Source organism: Salmo trutta, chromosome 31 (genome assembly GCF_901001165.1).
Source record: "Salmo trutta chromosome 31, fSalTru1.1, whole genome shotgun sequence".
NCBI classification, from domain to species: Eukaryota; Metazoa; Chordata; class Actinopteri; order Salmoniformes; family Salmonidae; genus Salmo; species Salmo trutta.
Window position 1 is genome coordinate 6,957,039 of NC_042987.1, and position 16,283 is coordinate 6,973,321.

A 16,283-nucleotide genomic window follows, 5' to 3' on the forward strand; every position below is an offset into this window, starting at 1 on the left:
ACACAAAGACATAAATATGATTCCGATCTCACTCGAGTGACCACAAAACGTTGCAAAACAAAGCTGTCAAGAAAAGACAGAAATACGGCTGTGACGATTATGGAATTTTGGGTAACAATTAATTGTCATGCAAATGGTCACAGTTGTTGTCATAATTGTCATGTTTGTAAAAAATAAATTAGCTTGTAAAGCATCATAATTAATCTTTGAAAATTACCTACGACATACCTAATGAATACAACACAGCTGTGGTGACACCCCTGTCTCAATGTTTGGAAATTATGCTTCTCCTCCCACCATGCCGTTCTGCCCGGAAAATTATTACCAACTTAATCCACTCCGTGTAGAAATGAAAAACTGCTTTTCGGTAAACTATATCAACTTAAATATAAAGTTGAATCCCCCCCTTTCATAAAAAGAGCGTAGTAGGATGCCAATTTTTTTTTGTTCACGTTATTGTCCATAATTGTTGGTTATACTGTTATACAATGATTATGTCACCCCTACATAAATATTTGCAAAAACATGTCTGTATTTGACATCAATAAATAACGCTACATAGTTCTGACAATAATAACGACAGCAACTGTAGATGTGGTGAGTCAGATGACAAGAGAGTTTAAATGGTAGTTACAGTGATGATTACTGGAAGACAAAACTTAGTCCTTCTGAAAACGTTAAGAGTCACATTCAGACAGAGTCCGGCTCCAACAGACTCCAGGAAAATAGACAAAGATAGAGGTAAAGAGGTGTCATATGATCTGTAGAAAGGGTGCTCAGTCAAAGGAGTATAAACGATCTTTAAAAAATGTATCTAAACAATTATATACGCAACATAATACTGAAGTTATGTTTCAAAAAAGGAGGGAACAGTTGTCTTTTTGAAGAATCCTTGTGCAGTCAGGTCAAGTGAGTCTTAGCCATCAATGGCAAAATGGACAGCTTATTTCTCCTATTCAGCCATTCAGAAGGACAGACAATGACGTACAAATGGGAGCCAGAAACTGGTGTCCAGTTCAATCCTTTATTTTTCTCTATCTATCATACATTTTCAGTCTGGCTCTTATCCCTCTCTCTCAAAAACCACTCCATACTCCAAGTTGATATTCACGTCATAAGAAGGAATTCCCCTTGGGAATATGAAAGAATATTTGTGGGTGTGGCCATTGTAAAACAGCCAACTTCGTCATCGATTTTTTTGTTATACAGAAATAACAAAAAATCCAGAAGAGCTGATGTGTTGTTCAATGTACAGGTAACCAGGTCAAAAATCCCGATTTATGGTTCGCAATGCTCCCACATAGGGAAATAGAGCCTGCAAGAAGAGCCCTGTGGCTTCAGTCTATTCGGCATGGGAGAGTGGGAAATGTGGCAACCCGGTGTCCAAGTAGGCTACATGTACTGTAGAAAAGTAATCTTTAGACATGTTTTACTATTTTTGAATATAGTTTTGTAATTGACTAAAACAAAAAATTGCGTTTGAATAAAGTCTAGTTTTTCACTGTGAGCCAATGGGGTAACCTAGGTATCCCCACAGGCGGACTGGGCCGCAAGGTTCTATCTAATACCAACTGGGACTTTCTCCCTCTCACTCTTTTTCTCTTTCCTATGCCATCACAAGGTTGGAGGGCAGCTCAGGTTTCCATGGCATCTCCAGGGAAGAGCTATTCTGCTGGACATGTTGCTGTTGCTATGGTGCCTGGTGTTGGCTTTGCGTCGTCCAGGCGATCAGGGCTGATGGTGGTGAGGAGAGTAGGGGCGTGAGGTGCGTGTGTCCCTGAGTGCCCATCTATGCAGGCGTCTCTGGTGCGTCAATATCTGAAGACGCTCCAGTTTACAGCACAATGCCTGGTTCTCCTTGGACTGACTGAAACACTGGTCTACTGAGAGAGAGGAGAAAGGAGAGAGGAAAGAGGAGGGGGAGGAAGGGGAAGAAGAGTCATGAGAAAAATTGTTATAGCAGGAACTCAGGAAGTGTATACATTTACATTGAACCACACATGTAATCAGCCTAGCATTGTTCACTGAACACAGAATTCGATGGATGGAACCATGAACATTGAATATATTTGAATTCTAAGAATTGAGCAGTGCTGTTTCCCTGACAATGTGACCCAGAGGATTACATGTTAGTATTAGTATGCTTCCGGTGATAGGGTGAAAAGGTGGTGGTAAAGTACATTAGTTCACGTATTCCGGTGAAAAGGTTAAGGTCCTGTTACTTTGTGTACGTGACTGTTTGTGTCACTAACTGACCCCTGAGGGCTATGTACATGCTCTATCTCTGCCCCAAAACACTCATAAAACCACAAACGCGTGAGCACATGCGCACACATTAGCACGCATACACACACACAGGTAATTCACACTATGGTCTGACTGCCCGCAAGCATAACTCTTTCACACACACATGCACACACTCAGGGGATGTTCTTATTAATTGCAGACTGGGAAACAAATGAATGCGTACACTGTGAGGGAGCGAATATTAACAGCCCTAGTTCATGAATGGGGGCATAGAAACCATTTCCTCCTTTCCAAACATACCCTCACAACCAGTGTTCTCTCTGCTGCACAGCCGCTCCTGTCTAAACTTGGACACTCATCAGAACCAGAACTCAGCCATTGTGGGTCTATCCTGGGGAGGCTGTTTGTCACGTCCTGACCCTTGTAAGGGGTTATTTTCCTTAGTAGAGTGGTCAGGGCGTGACAGGGGTTGTTTTTGTGTTTTTCTATTTCTATGTTTTCTATTTCTATGTTGGGTTTTTGGGTTGATCTCCAATTGGAGGCAGCTGGTCCTCGTTGCCTCCGATTGGAGATCATATTTAAGTTGGGGTTTTTCTGTTGTGTTTTGTGGGTTGTTAATTTTTGAGTAGTGTTTACCTGCTCTGCGTTACGGCTTTGTTATTTTGTTATTTAAAGTGTTTGGTGTATTGCATTTAGTTTCACAATAAATTAAAAATGTGGAACTACGAACACGCTGCATTTTGGTACTATCTGTCAGAAAGCCGTGACAGTTTCTGTCTAAACTTGGCTATTCTATCCAGAACCATAACACTGCAGCCATTGTGGGTCTAGCTTAAGAAGGCTGGACTGGTTTCCACAAATAACACTAGAGTTCTGGAATGCAGGAACGAGAACTAGGTGACAAACCATTGACTGGGAATACTCCGCGGAAAAAACGGAATGCTGAACATTTATTGAATGCATATGTGGCACATATGTTTTCAATAAAGAGAATGAACATCGCACCCTGATCTGTTTCACCTGTCTTTGTGCTTGTCTCCACCTCCCTCCAGGTGTCGCCTATCTTCCCCATTATCCCTAGTGTATTTATACCTGTGTTCTCTGTTTGTCTGTTGCCAGTTAATTTTGTTTTGGCAAGCCTACCAGCGGTTTTCCCGTGCTCCTGGTGTGCTCTAGTTCCTGTTTTCCCAGGTTTTGACCATTCTTCCTTCCCTGTGTCTGCCTGCTGTTCTGTACCTTGTCACACAACCCTGGATTAATGACCTCTGCCTGACCTCGAGCCTGCCTGCCATTCTGTACCTTTCGTACTCTGCTCTGGATTACGTACCCTTGGCCTGTCGTTTGCCTGCCCCACTGTTTTGTAATAAACTTTTGTTACTTCGAAACTGTCTGCATCTGGGTCTTCTCCTGAGCCTTGACAATGAAGAGACTCTATATCATTCATTTGGTTCATTAGTTGTTTTATGAAGAGAGGGAGTTGAATGAAGACTGCATGGTATACTTAAGTGATAATTCCAGAGAAGCCGGTGTTTGGAGGATATATTGGTACGGGTGTTATTGGCAAACCGTGCCAATATACTGTATCCTCCAAACACCGGCTTCGAGGGCATAATCACTTTTATACAACAGATTACCAACATATTCAAGTAATGATTGACATTATTTTGATGAATTTATTCATACTATTTCATCCTTTCACAAGATATAGTCCCGATACAAATCTAGGGTTGCTACCCAAGCCGGCTGGTCGGTTAAGTTGCCCGAGACGCGACCCAGTCGTTGAGTCTTTTTGTTCTGTATCTATGGATGCGACCCAGTTGTTTGTTCTAAATGTTAAATTGCCATACTGGTGTCACGACTTCTGCCGAAGTCGGTTCCTCTCCTTGTTCGGGCAGTGTTTGGCGGTCGACGTCACCGGTCTTCTAGCCATCGCCGATCCATTTTTCATGTTCCATTTGTTTTGTCTTGTTTTCACACACACCTGGTTTCAATTCCCTAATTACATGTATATTTTCCCTCTGTTTCCCCCCCCATGTCCTTGTCGGGAATTGTTTATTTGTAAGTACTCGTGCTATGTGTTACTGGTGCGCTACGGGTTTTGTACCCATGTGTTTGTTATTTTGTATGCCGTTAGTTCTATATATTAAACTGCTCCGGCTATTCACCAAGTTCTGCTCTCTTGCGTTTGATTTCCCTGCCACCAGTTACACACCCCTTACAACTGGCTGGTAACGTTCTTATCCCTTGCTTGCTAGCTAGCTAACTACGGCTAACTTACTGTCACGTCAAAAAGTGCAGCCAGCATAACAGCAAAGTAGCTGCATTTGCATTTGTTTAAGCTGTTTGGACAACCATAACAATGTTAACTTATTGTTAACATCCATAACAATGATCTAATGAGGCACGGTTTTGCCTGGCATAGAAAATGTGTACACTCGTCAGGACACTGTTGTTCAGAGGAGCTAGACAACAGCACATCTAACACAAACAGTTCATACTGAAGCTGGAAAGACTGCAAACTAGCTGTACTTCCTTTAGTTATACTTTTTTGTGAACAATTGTTTTTTATTGGATCACAATCATAAATACAAAAATACATCCTGAATGGATGCTAGCCATTTCCTTATATGAAGGTCATGTGGTGGCAACCAGCGCTGAACAACAAGTTTTTGGTAGCAGTCAACCCAGCCAGCCAAACTTGTTGCTGTTTCTCATTCTGCTGCATACATGTATCATCGTTAAGCAACAGCCTAATTGGTTCAAGGGGTACAGTTTTATCAATCATGTCAGAGAGAATATATGACACTTTCCTCCAAAACTCATAAACCTCAGGACAATCCCATATCATGTGTTTGTATGTGCCAAGTGTATTGAGGTTACATAGGTCACAGTACAGTGAGCCTGTTTTGCATGAAATCTGGTGTCCAGTACGATATATCCCATCGATTATTGACCCCTTTTGCAGACCCGGCTCTAGAGTCTAGACTCAAAAGGTTTATTAACTGAAGTAATAGCCTTGTTATGCCGTAGAGGGGTATGGACATGCCATTTCCAGTTACCACCTAGACACTTCTCAACCTTCCCAAAATTCTCTATAGTATTAGAAATAATAGGACCAAATTACAGCATGCATTTCTTATTAGATATACCAGAAAATAACACATCCTGCAATATAGATGAAACAAGTTCTTCCTCAATAGTTCTCTAAGAGACTGATCAAACCATGATCTAAATGGGTGTAACTGGAAAGATTGGTAGTAAATACAAAGATTTGCTAATGCAAGTCCACCATTACACTTCTGTCGTTGTAACACCTCAAACCTAATCTTTGGATGTTTGCCATTCCAAAGGTATTTACGTATACATTTATCAATCCTTCCCCAATAGCTTACTGGTGGAGGGAGTGGGATCATCATGCTCAGAAAATTAATGCATGGCAACACATTCATCTTTATGGAAGCGACCCTAGTTTGTAAAGAAGCAGGCAACTTCTCCCAAATGGTTCAATCTCGTTCAACCTCCTTGTACATTTTCTCATAATTAAACTTCACCAGACCATGCAGAGATGTTTGTATACTAATACCCAAATAAGTGAGATGTGTTTTCATAGGAATTCTTGGTGGAAGTGAAACTTTCTTGGCTGCTTCATTCAGCAACATTAATGCTGATTTTGTCCAATTTATCTTATACCCGGACAGCAATTTGAATTCTTCAAGTGGATAATAAAGATGAGATTGAATTCTGAATATCTGTCATATGAGAATATCATCCGCGTATAGTGATATGATATGAGAGGAAGATTTAATCAGTATAGGAGAAGCAATTACATTCTGCCTTAGATGTTTTGCTGTAAGGGCTGTCGTCGTAAGAAAACCAAGGTGCAGTGGAGGATGTGTATTCATTTTAAATATTTAATAAAAATGAACCACTACAAACAAAACACTCGATAGCAACGACAGCAAACAGTCCTGTCTGGTCAAAAATGAACGAAACAGAAAACAATCACCCACAAACCCCAAAGGAAAAAACAGGCTACTTATGTGTGACTCCCAATCAGCAACAACAAACTACAGCTGAGCCTGATTGGAAGCCACACGGCCAAAATCAACGAAACAAACCAACCTAGAAAAAACTCCGGCCGCAAAACCTGACTCTGAAGGGGAGGGTCTGGGTGGGCCTTCTTACGGCGGCGGCTCAGGTGCGGGACGTGGCCTCCGCTCCACCCTCGGCGTTGCCCACTTAGGTGGCGCCGGAGGACTGGTGGGCGACCCTGACTGCACCCAGCTGGCGGGCGATTCTGGTTGTGCCAGGCTGGCGGGCGACCCTGGCTGCGCCTGGTTGGCGGGCGACCCTGGCTGCGCCCGGCTGGCGGGCGACCCTGGCTGCGCCCGGCTGGCGGGCGATTCTGGTTGCGCCCGGTTGGCGGGCGACCCTGGCTGGAGGCCTGGTCCGTGGAGGAGGCACAGGACTGACCAGGATGGGGAGACCCACTGGAGGCCTGGTCCGAGGAGGAGGCACAGGATAAACCGGACTGTGGGATAGCACTGGAGTTCTGGTACGTAGGCTCTTTACCCACACTCCAGGCTGAATGCCCACTTTGGCCCGGCACGGGCGGAGCGCAGGCATTGGGCGAACTGGACCCTCCCAGCGCCCTGGAGACACAGTGCGCAGAGCCGGTGCAGGATAACCTGGACCGAAAAGGCGCACCGGAGACCAGACGCGCTGAGCTGGCACAATCCGTCCTGGCTCGATGCCTGCACTCGCATGGCACTTGCGGGGGTTTGGCCTATAGCGCACCGGGCTATGAACGCGCACTGGAGACACCGAGCGCTTCACAGCATAACACGGTGCCTTACCAGTACCACGCTGCTTCCGGTAAGCACGGGGAGTTGGCTCAAGTCTACCTCCTGACTCCGCCAATCTCCCCGTGTGCCCCCCAAACATTTTTTGGGGGCTGCCTCTCGTGTCTGTTGCGCTCCCTTTCCTCATACCAGCGCCTCTCAGCTCTCGCTGCCTCGATCTCCCACTGCGGGCGGCGATAATCCCCAGTTTGAGCCCATGGTCCTTTACCGTCCAGGATTTCCTCCCAAGTCCACGATTCCAGATAGCTCCTCTCCTGGTTCTTCTCCTTGCGCTGCTCCTTCCTCCGCTGCTTGGTCCATTTTTTGGTGGGTGATTCTGTAAGGGCTTTCGTCGTAAGAAAACCAAGGTGCAGCGGAGGATGTGTATTCATTTTAAATATTTAATAAAAATGAACCACTACAAACAAAACACTCGATAGCAACGACAGCAAACAGTCCTGTCTGGTCAAAAATGAACGAAACAGAAAACAATCACCCACAAACCCCAAAGGAAAAAACAGGCTACTTATGTGTGACTCCCAATCAGCAACAACAAACTACAGCTGAGCCTGATTGGAAGCCACACGGCCAAAATCAACGAAACAAACCAACCTAGAAAAAACTCCGGCCGCAAAACCTGACTCTGAAGGGGAGGGTCTGGGTGGGCCTTCTTACGGCGGCGGCTCAGGTGCGGGACGTGGCCTCCGCTCCACCCTCGGCGTTGCCCACTTAGGTGGCGCCGGAGGACTGGTGGGCGACCCTGACTGCACCCAGCTGGCGGGCGATTCTGGTTGCGCCAGGCTGGCGGGCGACCCTGGCTGCGCATGGTTGGCGGGCGACCCTGGCTGCGCCCGGCTGGCGGGCGACCCTGGCTGCGCCCGGCTGGCGGGCGATTCTGGTTGCGCCCGGTTGGCGGGCGACCCTGGCTGGAGGCCTGGTCCGTGGAGGAGGCACAGGACTGACCAGGATGGGGAGACCCACTGGAGGCCTGGTCCGAGGAGGAGGCACAGGATAAACCGGACTGTGGGATAGCACTGGAGTTCTGGTACGTAGGCTCTTTACCCACACTCCAGGCTGAATGCCCACTTTGGCCCGGCACGGGCGGAGCGCAGGCATTGGGCGAACTGGACCCTCCCAGCGCCCTGGAGACACAGTGCGCAGAGCCGGTGCAGGATAACCTGGACCGAAAAGGCGCACCGGAGACCAGACGCGCTGAGCTGGCACAATCCGTCCTGGCTCGATGCCTGCACTCGCATGGCACTTGCGGGGGGTTGGCCTATAGCGCACCGGGCTATGAACGCGCACTGGAGACACCGAGCGCTTCACAGCATAACACGGTGCCTTACCAGTACCACGCTGCTTCCGGTAAGCACGGGGAGTTGGCTCAAGTCTACCTCCTGACTCCGCCAATCTCCCCGTGTGCCCCCCAAACATTTTTTGGGGGCTGCCTCTCGTGTCTGCTGCGCTCCCTTTCCTCATACCAGCGCCTCTCAGCTCTCGCTGCCTCGATCTCCCACTGCGGGCGGCGATAATCCCCAGTTTGAGCCCATGGTCCTTTACCATCCAGGATTTCCTCCCAAGTCCACGATTCCAGATAGCTCCTCTCCTGGTTCTTCTCCTTGCGCTGCTCCTTCCTCCGCTGCTTGGTCCATTTTTTGGTGGGTGATTCTGTAAGGGCTTTCGTCGTAAGAAAACCAAGGTGCAGCGGAGGATGTGTATTCATTTTAAATATTTAATAAAAATGAACCACTACAAACAAAACACTCGATAGCAACGACAGTAAACAGTCCTGTCTGGTCAAAAATGAACGAAACAGAAAACAATCACCCACAAACCCCAAAGGAAAAAACAGGCTACTTATGTGTGACTCCCAATCAGCAACAACAAACTACAGCTGTGCCTGATTGGAAGCCACACGGCCAAAATCAACGAAACAAACCAACCTAGAAAAAAGAACATAGAACGCCCACCGAATGTAACACCCTGGCCTAACCAAAATAAAGAACAAAAACCCCTCTCTATGGCCAGGGCGTTACATGTGCTAAAGGCTCTAGCAACAAAATGAATTACTGTCACGTCCTGGCCAGTATAAGGTTAATTGTTTTTGTAGTTTGGTCAGGGCGTGGCAGAGGGTATTCGTTCTATGTGGTTCGGGGTGGTGTGTTTTGGTGAAGGGTCATTTGGTTGAAGTATTCCGGGGTTTTTGGGCACTGTTTGGTTTTCAGTTATTCTATGTCTAGTCTAGTATGTCTGTTTCTATGTCTGGTTAATTGGGGTTGGGACTCTCAGTTGAAGGCAGGTGTTGTCTATCTGCCTTTGATTGAGAGTCCCATATATGAGGGTGTGTTTGTGTTTGTGATTTGTGGGTGATTGTTCTGTGTTAAGCTTAGCTTGGCCAGACTGTTTGTAGTTGTTCGTTCGTTCGTTTCTTTGTACGTTCATTTTTTGTAGTCAATAAAACTCAAGATGAGCATACACGTACCTGCTGCGTATTGGTCTACCTTTTCAGATGACGATTTCGCATTATCGTCAGAAGACGAAGACGACAACCGTGACAGAATCACCCACCACCAAAGGACCAAGCAGCAGAGGAAGGAGCAGACGGCGTTCGAGCTGGACTGGCGGGAGAAGTGGACTTGGGAGGAAATTCTGGACGGGGCCGGACCTTGGCATCAGGCTGGGGATTATCAGCGCCCGCAGTGGGAAATTGAGGCAGCCAAGGCGGAGAGGCGATGGTACGAGGCCAGAGACGCGCTGAGGGAGAAGCACGAGAGGCACCCCCAATAATTTTTTGGGGGGGGGCACACGGGTAGTTTGGCTAGGCGAAGGAAGAGCCGGAAGCCAGCTACCCGTGGTTATATGGAGGAGCGTATGAGGTGGGGAGCGCCATGTTTCGCTGAGAAGCGCACTATCTCACCCATACGCATGCACAGTCCGGTGCGAGTTATTCCAGCCCCTCGCAGGTGCCGTGCTAGAGCGGGCATCCAGCCTGGTAGGAGGATGCCTGCGCAGCGCATCTGGTCGCCGGTACGCCTCCGAGGACCAGGCTACCCAACTCCCGCTCTACGCACGGCTACCATCAGGCCCCTGCACAGCCCAGTCTGCCCTGTACGAGCACCCCGCTCATACAGGGCTACTAGTTCCATCCAGCCAAGGCGGGTTGTGCAGGAGGTAAGATCTAGACCGGCTGTGCGCCTCCATAGCCCTGGGTTTCCAGCTCCTGTCTCTCGTGCGGACCCGGAAGTGCGTCCAGCCAGTCCGACTCGTCCTGTTCCCGCTCCCCGCACTAAACTGCAAGTGCGTGAACCCAGCCTCGCCAGTCAACAGTCGTCGGAGCTGCCCGCCAGTCAACAGTCGTCGGAGCTGCCCGCCAGTCAACAGTCGTCGGAGCTGCCCGCCAGTCAACAGTCGTCGGAGCTGCCCGCCAGTCAACAGTCGTCGGAGCTGCCCGTCAGTCAACAGTCGTCGGAGCTGCCCGTCAGTCAACAGTCGTCGGAGCTGCCCGTCAGTCAACAGTCGTCGGAGCTGCCCGCCAGTCAACAGTCGCCGGAGTGGCCAGACTGCGCTGAACTGCCGGAGTGGCCAGACTGCGCTGAACTGCCGGAGTGGCCAGACTGCGCTGAACTGCCGGAGTGGCCAGACTGCGCTGAACTGCCGGAGTGGCCAGACTGCCCTGAACTGCCGGAGTGGCCAGACTGCCCTGAACTGCCGGAGTGGCCAGACTGCCCTGAACTGCCGGAGTGGCCAGACTGCGCTGAACTGCCGGAGTGGCCAGACTGCGCTGAACTGCCGGAGTGGCCAGACTGCGCTGAACTGCCGGAGTGGCCAGACTGCGCTGAACTGCCGGAGTGGCCAGACTGCGCTGAACTGCCGGAGTGGCCAGACTGCGCTGAACTGCCGGAGTGGCCAGACTGCGCTGAACTGCCGGAGTGGCCAGACTGCGCTGAACTGCCGGAGTGGCCAGACTGCCCTGAACTGACGGAGTGGCCAGACTGCCCTGAACTGACGGAGTGGCCAGACTGCCCAGACTGTCCCGAGTGGCCAGACTGTCCCGAGTGGCCAGACTGCCCAGACTGTCCCGAGTGGCCAGACTGCCCAGACTGTCCCGAGTGGCCAGACTGCCCAGACTGTCCCGAGTGGCCAGACTGCCCAGACTGTCCCGAGTGGCCAGACTGCCCAGACTGTCCCGAGTGGCCAGACTGCCCAGACTGTCCCGAGTGGCCAGACTGTCCCGAGTTGCCAGACTGCCCAGACTGTCCCGAGTTGCCAGACTGCCCAGACTGTCCCGAGTTGCCAGACTGCCCAGAGTGTCCCGAGTTGCCAGACTGCCCAGAGTGTCCCGAGTTGCCAGACTGCCCAGAGTGTCCCGAGTTGCCAGACTGCCCAGAGTGTCCCGAGTTGCCAGACTGCCCAGAGTGTCCCGAGTTGCCAGACTGCCCAGAGTGTCCCGAGCTGCCAGACTGCCCAGAGTGTCCCGAGCTGCCAGACTGCCCAGAGTGTCCCGAGCTGCCAGACTGTCCCGAGCTGCCAGACTGCCCAGACTGTCCCGAGCTGCCAGACTGCCCAGACTGTCCCGAGCTGCCAGACTGCCCAGACAGCCTGGAACGGCCTGAGCCGGAGCCACCTCCAAAAATAGGTGAGTTGGGGAGGGGGGGGTGTAGCACAGTGCCGTCGTTGACGGCAGCCACCCTCCCTTTAGTAAGGGGGAATTTTTATTTTGGGTATTGTTTGGGGTTATTTTTTTTTGTTAAGGTGCTTCCGGGGTAGCACCTTTAAGGGGGGGGTACTGTCACGTCCTGGCCAGTATAAGGTTAATTGTTTTTGTAGTTTGGTCAGGGCGTGGCAGAGGGTATTCGTTCTATGTGGTTCGGGGTGGTGTGTTTTGGTGAAGGGTCATTTGGTTTAAGTATTCCGGGGTTTTTGGGCACTGTTTGGTTTTCAGTTATTCTATGTCTAGTCTAGTATGTCTGGTTAATTGGGGTTGGGACTCTCAGTTGAAGGCAGGTGTTGTCTATCTGCCTTTGATTGAGAGTCCCATATATGAGGGTGTGTTTGTGTTTGTGATTTGTGGGTGATTGTTCTGTGTTAAGCTTAGCTTGGCCAGACTGTTTGTAGTTGTTCGTTCGTTCGTTTCTTTGTACGTTCATTTTCTGTAGTCAATAAAACTCAAGATGAGCATACACGTACCTGCTGCGTATTGGTCTACCTTTTCAGATGACGATTTCGCATTATCGTCAGAAGACGAAGACGACAACCGTGACAATAACGTTGGGGATAGGCCGTCTCCTTGTCTACGTCCCCGAAAAACAGGGAATGGACTTGAGTGTATGCCATTAGTAGAAACCATAGCAACAGAGTTAGCATATAACACACAAACCATATTGATAAATTAAATTATTTCCCAAACCAAATTTCTCCAAGACAGCAAACAAATTCTGCCATTCAAGCCTGTCAAAAGCCTTCTCGGCATCTAGAGACAGCACAGCACCCGGTGTGTCCAGCTGTTGGGTGTCATGTATTACCTGCATTAATCGATGGTCATTGTCAGCTGCAAGGCAACCTTTCATAAAACCTGACTGGTCCATGTGAATCAACTTATCCAAATACTTTTCCATACAATTTTTGGTCAGAATTAATTAAAGATATCGGACGATCATTTTTACAATCTGTGTGGTCTTTCCCTTTCTTTAGCAGTAGAGAGATTAATGCAGAGTTAGTATGCTCATGAAAAAAACTTAGCCGAAACATTGACTCCAATAATACTGGTCCTAAAATGTCCCAAAAATGTAGTAACATTTCAGGTGGAATGCCATCTGGGCCAGGTGATTTACCCTTTTTAACACCTTTCAGTGCTGACTACAGTCCCTCTAATGAGATGGGTTGACCCAGATCCGCAGATTGCTTCTCATCCAATACGGACATATCAAGATTATCTAAAAACGGCTTGCATTTGTCTGGCTCAAACTCTATTGAAGATGTATATAGAGTACAAGTCAAAAGTTTGGACACACCTACTCATTTCAGGGTTTTTCTTTATTTTTACTATGTTCTACATAGTAGAATAATAGTGAAGACATTGTCATAATTACAGCCGTGTTGAAGAGACCAAACTGTAGCAGGTGAAATGTAGATACTCATCTTTTTAATGTATAAGAGCAAAGTATCCACGGGAAAAACAATAAACAAAAACGGCTAACAGGCTACGTACATACCAAAGACTAGCAGTGTTAGCACTACCACCCACAAACCCAAGTGACAAACATACTCCTAAATATATGACTCCCTATCAGGAACAACGATCCCCAGCTGTTCCTGATCAGGAGTCACAAGACTAACACAGAAACAGACATACTAGACAACACATACAGACTTCTTCTGCCACGTCCTGACCAAAATACTACACCACTACTCCCTCTGCTGGTCAGGACATGACAGACATCAAAACTATTAAATAACACATATGGAATCATGTAGTAACTCTTGTGAAGCTGTGCAGCCAACCTGGCTACAGTAGTTTAGGCGTGGCGTGTAGACCTGTCGCCAGGAGAGACTTCTCCAAAATTCCTCTGACTCTTTTGCCAAGGGGAAGGAGAGCTGCTCACCGCTGAAAGTAAGTCGCAGGGTGGCGGGAAAGATCAGAAAAGAGGGTATATACAATGCTTTCCTTCGCTGAATTGTGAATGAACAGTAGTCCGCATGAAAACGTATGGTTCTCCTGGGCTTCTTGGATTGGCACATTCTTTCTTGCTTCATGCTTCATCCTTGTAGAATAGCGTTGCAGTCTTGGTATCTGAGAACCTTGAAGACCATGGTCTATAGGTTGTCCTTCTTTGCATTTTGGTTGTAGATCCTGTGGACCCTTTCCATTTGAATCGGAGTAGTACCAAGTGACGGAATCCATTTGGGAAGGATTTCTTGCAGGAAAGCAATTGCATCACCTCCCTCCCGGTTTGTAGCAATCCCCGTGACCCTCACGTTATTGCGTCTGTCTTGATCCTCAAGCGACGCCATTTTAAACAGCATTTTAAACAGCATCTTCTCAAGTTCCAAAGTGCATAGGTTCACATTCCTTATTAGGCTGCCTGCCTATTTGTCCAGACTCCCGACAAGTTCATTACTATGGACAACTGGAGATTGAATTTGAATATTGAAACAATGTTGCAAATGTCAGAGAGACAGACAGCAAGGTGTATACAATTCTCCACTGTTGAAAACTAAATGTTAGTCTAAAGGAAATGTGAGATTTTTCATGTTTTTATAGTAGAGGTCAGGTTTATACATTGCCTGGCTGGGCTGATGAGACAGTGGATTGCGCAGTCAGATGGAACAGAGTATAGGCATTTTAGCCGGTGGTAACTTGTGGAATAGACACCGGCTGGAATGTGGTTTTAACCAATCAGCATTCAGGATTAGACCCACCCGCTGTATAACAAAACCTAAAACATCCTTTGGCTCTGAATAATGTTGGACTTTTGTTTATCTTCCTCAAACAAGAGGGTAAGCTTAAAATGAATAGGGTCAACTGTGCTCGCTGTACCCAAAGAGGGCAACGTCATGACAGTTGCATATTAGACACTCCCTCTCTAGTCATAAGAGAGCCTGTATAATAATTATATCAATAGGCTACTTGTCATTTCATAATATTACAATAAATCTGTAACTACATTAGATTGAAAAGTTATTCCCTGCCTTACTAACAGGATCAGGCTTTGAAGTATTGTTAGGATTTGAAAACTGGTCAAGGTGTGGAGAAATGCTGGATGCGAAAGATGATGCAAATCGCTTCTACAGTATATTTTAGAGTTTTATTAGACAAAACTGTGCACCAAAGCGACACTTCTGAACGGTTCCTAATAATCTGTCCCCTCCAGAGGGAAGCAGGCATATACACTATATACAGTATCTGTTCGTTGCTTCATCCTTCCGTGCCTTGTTCCAAAACCTTAAATCAAGGTTGCCCTGGGGGCTGAATAGACTAAACAATTGAACCATCTTAAGTGCCTGAAAGCACCTATGGCTGATTTTATGGCTTAGGGGCCCAGATATCAATCACTAAGATGGTACCTGGAGGCCACAGTCCAATAGAAAATGATCACCAAAATAGTGTTCTTAACAGTATTCAACCAACATTAGCAAATGACAATAAAAGCATAATATTCACATAATAATGTAGTTTCATTAAATGTGCAAAATCTGAGTCTCACCTCTGGGAAGGTGGTGGGTTCTGGGGTCCAGGATCTGAGCAGGGGGAGTGGAGCGGAGGGTGGCACTAGGTGAGTGAGAGGGGTAGGTGACATAAGAGGTTAAAGGGGAGGCTTTCTCTCCATTTGCTGGGGTATTGGAGAAGAGGTGGGGAGGGGTGAGGGTGGGGGTAAGGGAACCTGGTGGATCCACACTTCACAGGATGCACCTGTTCAACCCCAGCCATGCCCGCGCTCTGGGCAATGAGGTGTCTCTGCTGCTGCCCAGCAACATTCTGGGGGGCCAGTTGTAAATGGACAAACATCAAGTGATCACCGACCCCGAGGGCAAGGGTCAGGGGTGAACTGCCAGACAGGAAATCACTGACCTGCAGAGATAGAGAGGGAGGAATGGCTCGGTTAATACTTTTTTCAGAACTCATTTGTTTGCTGCATTTCTCCATTACAAGGATCCTGAATGATCCAAGCTGTAATAAGTTAAAACAAAACAAATCTAGTGACAAGTTTAGTGAGTCTAAACAGGATCTAATAACTAAAAAGATTGTTAATACATGTACAGTCTCACTAATGTAATGGCTCCAGACATTCAGAGCTATTTACTGAGAACTTAACTCCTTGCTGTAGACACAAAGGCATTCGAATGGAGGTTTTGTTGTTATTCTCAGTCTGGTGAGCAAAAATGTTGTTCATTGTATCAAATGGGCCCAGATAAAACTGTTTGAAATTCTTTGTAAACACACAAGCGCACATTACATTGATCAGAGAGAGAGATGAGGTGGAAGCAGAGCTGCACTTTCTTCTAACCTCCTGACAAATGTACCACCATACAAGAGACATATATTTCCCTAAAATTACACAAACCCACAAAGATTTTGAACACAAATCAAATTTTGACCAACTCCCATATCTGTTAGGTGAAATACCACATTGTGCAATCCCAGCAGCACAATTTGTGACCTGCTGCCACAAGAAAAGGTCAACCAGTGAGTCAGAA

General features: G+C 47.5%; 1 long non-coding RNA gene across 1 annotated transcript; it reads right to left on the reverse strand.

Annotated features, from left to right (window-relative positions):
- Positions 1-598: 598 nt before the first annotated feature.
- LOC115169401 (uncharacterized) lies at positions 599-16,281 on the reverse strand. Its single transcript, XR_003870862.1, has 2 exons — positions 15,293-16,281; positions 599-1,883 (listed from the first exon to the last, which is right to left on the reverse strand). It is a non-coding gene; the product is annotated as an uncharacterized LOC115169401 (long non-coding RNA).
- Positions 16,282-16,283: the final 2 nt, after the last annotated feature.